Raw genomic sequence first — 8324 nt, 5'->3', positions numbered from 1 at the left:
CCTTTTATTTATTATTTTTTTAATAATTAAAATAATTAAATAAAAATTTTCACACCTCAAAAATTAATTATTTCAACAAAAATGAATTAATCATGTCATTTTGAGGTGACGTGCAAATTTTCATGCAGTGGTCGGCCAAGGCGCGCGCGCGCGCGTCGGCACGGGCTGCCTGCGCGCGCGCGCAGGCCGGCACAGGCCGCGCTGGCGCGCGCGCGCATGCCGGCACGGGCCGCGCAGGCGCGCGCGGGCAGGCCGGCGCAGGCCGCACAGGCCGCGCAGGCGCGCGCGCACAGGCCGGCACGGTCCGCGCAGGCCAACACAGGCCGCGCAGGCGCGCGCGCGCATGCCGGCACAGGCCGCGCAGGCACGCGCGGGCAGGCCGGCGCAGGCCGCACAGGCGGCGCAGGCGCGGGCGCGCAGGCCGGCACACGCCGCGCAGGCGCGCGCGCGCATGCCGGCACAGGCCGCGCAGGCGCGCGCGGGCAGGCCGGCACAGGCCGCGCAGGCGCGCGCGGGCAGGCCGGCGCAGGCCGCACAGGCCGCGCAGGCACGCGCGGGCAGGCCGGCGCAGGCCGCACAGGCCGCGCAGGCGCGCGCGCGCAGGCCGGTACAGTCCGCGCAGGCGCGGGCGCGCAGGCACGCGCGGGCAGGCCGGCACACGCCGCGCAGGCCGGCACAGTCCGCGCAGGCGCCCGCGCCCCCGGCAGTGCCCGCACTGGCGCCCGCGCGCAGGCCGGCACAGTCCGCGCAGGCGGGCGCGCGCCCGCCCGAGTGCCCGCGCAGGCGCGCGCGGCCCCGCCCGGCAGTGCCCGCGCAGGCGCGCCCGCCGGCAGTGCCCGCGCAGGCGCGCCCGCCGGCAGTGCCCGCGCAGGCGCGCCCGCCCCGCAGTGCCCGCGCAGGCGCGCCCGGCCCCGCCCGGCAGTGCCCGCGCAGGCGCCCGCGGCACGCCCGGCAGTGCCCGCGCAGGCGCGCGCGGCCCTGCCCGGCAGTGCCCGCGCTGGCGCGCGCGCGCCCGCCCGGCAGTGCCCGCGCAGGCGCGCGCGCGCCCGGCCGGCAGTGCCCGCGCAGGCACGCGCGCGCCCGCCCGGCAGTGCCCGCGCAGTCGTGCGCGCGCCCGCCCTGCAGTGCCCGCGCAGGCGCGCGCGCGCCCGCCCGGCAGTGCCCGCGCAGGCGCGCGCGCGCCCGCCCGGCAGTGCCCGCGCAGGCGCGCGCGCGCCCGCCCTGCATTGCCCGCGCAGGCGCGCGCCCGCCCTGCAGTGCCCGCGCATGCACGCGCGCCCCCGCCCGGCAGTTCCCGCGCAGGCGCCGCGGCCCCGCCCGGCAGTGCCCGCGCAGGCGCGCGCGGCCCCGCCCGGCAGTGCCCGCCTGCGCGCGCGCGCCGGCAGCGTCCGCGCAAGCGTTTTTTTTTTTTTTTTTTTTTTTAATAATTAAAATAATTAAATAAAAATTTTCATAACTCAAAAATAAATTAATCATGTGATTTTGAGGTGACGCGAAAATTTTCATGCAGTGGACGCCCGACGCCCGGCGTCCGCGCAAGCGTTTTTTTTTTTTTTTTTTTTTTAATAATTAAAATAATTAAATTAAAATTTTCATAACTCAAAAATAAATTATTTCAACAAAAATGAATTAATCATGTGATTTTGAGGTGACGCGACGCCCGAGGCGCGCGCGTGCGCACGTCGGCACGGGCTGCCTGCGCGCGCACGTTGGCAGTGCCCGCACAGGCGCGCGCGCGGCCGTCGGCAGTGCCCGCACAGGCGCGCGCGCGGCCGTCGGCAGTGGCTGCTGCTCGCGCCCGCCCGGCAGTGCCCGCCTGCGCGCGCGCCGGCAGCGTCCGCGCAAGCGTTTTTTTTTTTTTTTTTTTAATATTTGAAATAATTAAATAAAAATTTTCATAACTCAAAAATAAATTATTTTAACAAAAATTAATTAATCATGTGATTTTGAGGTGACGCGAAAATTTTCATGCAGTGGTCGCCCGAGGCGCGCGCGCGCCCACGTCGGCACGGGCTGCCTGCGCGCGCACGTCGGCAGTGCCCGCACAGGCGCCCGTGCGGCCGTCGGCACTGTCCGTACAGGCGCGCGCGCGCACGTCGGCAGTGGCTGCCTGCGCGCGGCCGTCGGCAGTGGCTGCTGCGCGCGCACGTCGGCAGTGGCTGCCTGCGCGCGCACGTCGGCAGTGTCCGCGCGAACGTGAACTCTCCAGTTTTTTTCCCAATTATATTTCAAACATTTGGGACGCACAATATAACTGAATATAATAAAATAAATATTTCGCGATACAAATACGATGCGTAAAAAATTAAAATATTATTCTATTGTGTCTTCATATTTTTCCCATTTTTTTCCTTTTATTTATTATTTTTTTAATAATTAAAATAATTAAATAAAAATTTTCACACCTCAAAAATTAATTATTTCAACAAAAATGAATTAATCATGTCATTTTGAGGTGACGTGCAAATTTTCATGCAGTGGTCGGCCAAGGCGCGCGCGCAGCGCGCGTCGGCACGGGCTGCCTGCGCGCGCGCGCAGGCCGGCACAGGCCGCTCTGGCGCGCGCGCGCATGCCGGCACGGGCCGCGCAGGCGCGCGCGGGCAGGCCGGCGCAGGCCGCACAGGCCGCGCAGGAGCGCGCGCACAGGCCGGCACGGTCCGCGCAGGCCAACAAAGGCCGCGCAGGCACGCGCGGGCAGGCCGGCGCAGGCCGCACAGGCGGCGCAGGCGCGGGCGCGCAGGCCGGCACACGCCGCGCAGGCGCGCGCGCGCACGCGGGCAGGCCGGCGCAGGCCGCACAGGCCGCGCAGGCACGCGCGGGCAGGCCGGCGCAGGCCGCGCAGGCGCGCGCGCGCAGGCCGGTACAGTCCGCGCAGGCGCGGGCGCGCAGGCCGGCACAGGCCGCGCAGGCGCGCGCGGGCAGGCCGGCACACGCCGCGCAGGCCGGCACAGTCCGCGCAGGCGGGCGCGCGCTCGCCCGAGTGCCCGCGCAGGCGCGCGCGGCCCCGCCCGGCAGTGCCCGCGCAGGCGCGCCCGGCCCCGCCCGGCAGTGCCCGCGCAGGCGCCCGCGGCACGCCCGGCAGTGCCCGCGCAGGCGCGCGCGGCCCCGCCCGGCAGTGCCCGCGCTGGCGCGCGCGCGCCCGCCCGGCAGTGCCCGCGCAGGCGCGCGCGGCCCCGCCCGGCAGTGCCCGCCTGCGCGCGCGCGCCGGCAGCGTCCGCGCAAGCGTTTTTTTTTTTTTTTTTTTTTAATAATTAAAATAATTAAATAAAAATTTTCATAACTCAAAAATGAATTAATCATGTGATTTTGAGGTGACGCGAAAATTTTCATGCAGTGGACGCCCGACGCCCGGCGTCCGCGCAAGCGTTTTTTTTTTTTTTTTTTTTAATAATTAAAATAATTAAATAAAAATTTTCATAACTCAAAAATAAATTATTTCAACAAAAATGAATTAATCATGTGATTTTGAGGTGACGCGACGCCCGAGGCGCGCGCGCGCGCACGTCGGCACGGGCTGCCTGCGCGCGCACGTCGGCAGTGCCCGCACAGGCGCGCGCGCGGCCGTCGGCACTGTCCGTACAGGCGCGCGCGCGCACGTCGGCAGTGGCTGCCTGCGCGCGGCCGTCGGCAGTGGCTGCTGCGCGCGCCCGCCCGGCAGTGCCCGCCTGCGCGCGCGCCGGCAGCGTCCGCGCAAGCGTTTTTTTTTTTTTTTTTTTTTTTTAATAATTGAAATAATTAAATAAAAATTTTCATAACTCAAAAATAAATTATTTTAACAAAAATTAATTAATCATGTGATTTTGAGGTGACGCGAAAATTTTCATGCAGTGGTCGCCCGAGGCGCGCGCGCGCCCACGTCGGCACGGGCTGCCTGCGCGCGCACGTCGGCAGTGCCCGCACAGGCGCCCGTGCGGCCGTCGGCACTGTCCGTACAGGCGCGCGCGCGCACGTCGGCAGTGGCTGCCTGCGCGCGGCCGTCGGCAGTGGCTGCTGCGCGCGCACGTCGGCAGTGGCTGCCTGCGCGCGCTCGTCGGCAGTGTCCGCGCGAACGTGAACTCTCCAGTTTTTTTCCCAATTATTTTTCAAACCATAAAATAAATATTTCGCGATACAAATACGATGCGTAAAAAATTAAAATATTATTCTATTGTGTCTTCATATTTTTCCCATTTTTTTCCTTTTATTTATTATTTTTTTAATAATTAAAATAATTAAATAAAAATTTTCACACCTCAAAAATTAATTATTTCAACAAAAATGAATTAATCATGTCATTTTGAGGTGACGTGCAAATTTTCATGCAGTGGTCGGCCAAGGCGCGCGCGCGCGCGTCGGCACGGGCTGCCTGCGCGCGCGCGCAGGCCGGCACAGGCCGCGCTGGCGCGCGCGCGCATGCCGGCACGGGCCGCGCAGGCGCGCGCGGGCAGGCCGGCGCAGGCCGCACAGGCCGCGCAGGCGCGCGCGCACAGGCCGGCACGGTCCGCGCAGGCCAACACAGGCCGCGCAGGCGCGCGCGCGGCCCCGCCCGGCTGTGCCCGCGCAGGCGCGCGCGGGCAGGCCGGCGCAGGCCGCACAGGCGGCGCAGGCGCGGGCGCGCAGGCCGGCACACGCCGCGCAGGCGCGCGCGCGCATGCCGGCACAGGCCGCGCAGGCGCGCGCGGGCAGGCCGGCACAGGCCGCGCAGGCGCGCGCGGGCAGGCCGGCGCAGGCCGCACAGGCCGCGCAGGCACGCGCGTGCAGGCCGGCGCAGGCCGCACAGGCCGCGCAGGCGCGCGCGCGCAGGCCGGTACAGTCCGCGCAGGCGCGGGCGCGCAGGCCGGCACAGGCCGCGCAGGCGCGCGCGGGCAGGCCGGCAAACGCCGCGCAGGCCGGCACAGTCCGCGCAGGCTCCCGCGCCCCCGGCAGTGCCCGCACTGGCGCCCGCGCGCAGGCCGGCACAGTCCGCGCAGGCGGGCGCGCGCCCGCCCGAGTGCCCGCGCAGGCGCGCGCGGCCCCGCCCGGCAGTGCCCGCGCAGGCGCGCGCGCGCGCCCGCCCGGCAGTGCCCGCGCAGGCGCGCCCGCCCCGCAGTGCCCGCGCAGGCGCGCCCGGCCCCGCCCGGCAGTGCCCGCGCAGGCGCCCGCGGCCCGCCCGGCAGTGCCCGCGCAGGCGCGCGCGGCCCCGCCCGGCAGTGCCCGCGCAGGCGCGCGCGCGCCCGGCCGGCAGTGCCCCCCAGGCACGCGCGCGCCCGCCCGGCAGTGCCCGCGCAGTCGCGCGCGCGCCCGCCCTGCAGTGCCCGCGCAGGCGCGCGCGCGCCCGCCCGGCAGTGCCCGCGCAGGCGCGCGCGCGCCCGCCCGGCAGTGCCCGCGCAGGCGCGCGCGCGCCCGCCCTGCAGTGCCCGCGAAGGCGTGCGCGCGCCCGCCCGGCAGTGCCCGCGCACGGGCGCGCGCCCGCCCTGCAGTGACCGCGCAGGCGCGCGCGCCCCCGCCCGGCAGTGCCCGCGCAGGCGCCGCGGCCCCGCCCGGCAGTGCCCGCGCAGGCGCGCGCGGCCCCGCCCGGCAGTGCCCGCCTGCGCGCGCGCGCCGGCAGCGTCCGCGCAAGTGTTTTTTTTTTTTTTTAATAATTAAAATAATTAACTAAAAATTTTCATAACTCAAAAATGAATTAATCATGTGATTTTGAGGTGACGTGAAAATTTTCATGTAGTGGACGCCCGACGCCCGGCGTCCGCGCAAGCGTTTTTTTTTTTTTTTTTAAATAATTAAAATAATTAAATAAAAATTTTCATAACTCAAAAATGAATTAATCATGTGATTTTGAGGTGACGCGAAAATTTTCATGCAGTGGACGCCCGACGCCCGGCGTCCGCGCAAGCGTTTTTTTTTTTTTTTTTTTAATAATTAAAATAATTAAATAAAAATTTTCATAACTCAAAAATAAATTATTTCAACAAAAATGAATTAATCATGTGATTTTGAGGTGACGCGACGCCCGAGGCGCGCGCGCGCGCACGTCGGCACGGGCTGCCTGCGCGCGCACGTCGGCAGTGCCCGCACAGGCGCGCGCGCGGCCGTCGGCACTGTCCGTACAGGCGCGCGCGCGCACGTCGGCAGTGGCTGCCTGCGCGCGGCCGTCGGCAGTGGCTGCTGCGCGCGCCCGCCCGGCAGTGACCGCCTGCGCGCGCCGGCAGCGTCCGCGCAAGCGTTTTTGTTTTTTTTTTTAATAATTGAAATAATTAAATAAAAATTTTCATAACTCAAAAATAAATTATTTTAACAAAAAATAATTAATCATGTGATTTTGAGGTGACGCGAAAATTTTCATGCAGGCAGCCCGTGCCGACGCGCGCGGGCGCGCGCCTTGGCCGACCACTGCATGAAAATTTGCACTTCACCTCAAAATGACATGATTAATTCATTTTTGTTGAAATAATTAATTTTTGAGGTGTGAAAATTTTTATTTAATTATTTTAATTATTAAAAAAATAATAAATAAAAGGATAAAAATGGGAAAAATATGAAGACACAATAGAATAATATTTTAATTTTTTACGCATCGTATTTGTATCGCGAAATATTTATTTTATTATATTCAGTTATATTGTGCGTCCCAAATGTTTGAAAAATAATTGGGAAAAGAACTGGAGAGTTCACGTTCGCGCGGACACTGCCGACGTGCGCACAGCCACTGCCGACGTGCGCGCGCAGCAGCCACTGCCGACGGCCGCGCGCAGGCAGCCACTGCCGACGTGCACGCGCGCGCCTGTACGGACAGTGCCGACGGCCGCACGGGCGCCTGTGCGGGCACTGCCGACGTGCGCGCGCAGGCAGCCCGTGCCGACGTGGGCGCGCGCGCGCCTCGGGCGACCACTACATGAAAATTTTCGCGTCACCTCAAAATCACATGATTAATTAATTTTTGTTAAAATAATTTATTTTTGAGTTATGAAAATTTTTATTTAATTATTTCAATTATTAAAAAAAAAAAAAAAAAAAACGCTTGCGCGGACGCTGCCGGCGCGCGCGCAGGCGGGCACTGCCGGGCGGGCGCGCGCAGCAGCCACTGCCGACGGCCGCGCGCAGGCAGCCACTGCCGACGTGCGCGCGCGCGCCTGTACGGACAGTGCCGACGGCCACGCGCGCGCCTGTGCGGGCACTGCCGACGTGCGCGCGCAGGCAGCCCGTGCCGACGTGCGCGCGCGCGCGCGCCTCGGGCGTCGCGTCACCTCAAAATCACATGATTAATTCCTTTTTGTTGAAATAATTTATTTTTGAGTTATGAAAATTTTTATTTAATTATTTTAATTATTAAAAAAAAAAAAACGCTTGCGCGGACGCCGGGCGTCGGGCGTCCACTGCATGAAAATTTTCGCGTCACCTCAAAATCACATGATTAATTCATTTTTGTTGAAATAATTTATTTTTGAGTTATGAAAATTTTTATTTAATTATTTTAATTATTAAAAAAAAAAAAAAAAAACGCTTGCGCGGACGCTGCCGGAGCGCGCGCGCCTGCGCGGGCACTGCCGGGCGGGGGCGCGCAGCAGCCACTGCCGACGGCCGCGCGCAGGTAGCCACTGCCGACGTGCGTGCGCGCGCCTGTACGGACAGTGCCGACGGCCGCGCGCGCGCCTGTGCGGGCACTGTCGACGTGTGCGCGCAGGCAGCCCGTGCCGACGTGGGCGCGCGCGCGCCTAGGGCGACCACTGCATGAAAATTTTCGCGTCACCTCAAAATCACATGATTAATTAATTTTTGTTAAAATAATTTATTTTTGAGTTATGAAAATTTTTATTTAATTATTTCAATTATTAAAAAAAAAAAAAAAAAAAAAAAACGCTTGCGCGGACGCTGCCGGCGCGCGCGCAGGCGGGCACTGCCGGGCGGGCGCGCGCAGCAGCCACTGTCGACGGCCGCGTGCAGGCAGCCACTGCCGACGTGCGCGCGCGCGCCTGTACGGACAGTGCCGACGGCCGCGCGCGCGCCTGTGCGGGCACTGCCGACGTGCGCGCGCGCGCCTCGGGCGTCGTGTCACCTCAAAATCACATGATTAATTCATTTTTGTTGAAATAATTTATTTTTGAGTTATGAAAATTTTTATTTAATTATTTTAATTATTAAAAAAAAAAAAAAAAAAAAAAACGCTTGCGCGGACGCTGCCGGCGCGCGCGCGCAGGCTGGCACTGCCAGGCGGGGCCGCGCGCGCCTGCGCGGGCACTGCCGGGCGGGGGCGCGCGCGACTGCGCGGGCACTGCCGGGAGGGCGCGCGCGCGCCTGCGCGGGCACTGCCGGGCGGGCGCGCGCGCGACTGCGCAGGCACTACCGGGCGGGCGCGGGCGCGCCTGCGC

Source organism: Sesamum indicum, linkage group LG13 (assembly GCF_026168435.1).
Source record: "Sesamum indicum cultivar Baizhima isolate 11 linkage group LG13, ASM2616843v1, whole genome shotgun sequence".
NCBI classification, from domain to species: domain Eukaryota; kingdom Viridiplantae; phylum Streptophyta; class Magnoliopsida; order Lamiales; family Pedaliaceae; genus Sesamum; species Sesamum indicum.
The sequence above is the reverse complement of the archived record's forward strand: the minus strand, read 5'-3'. Positions refer to the sequence as shown.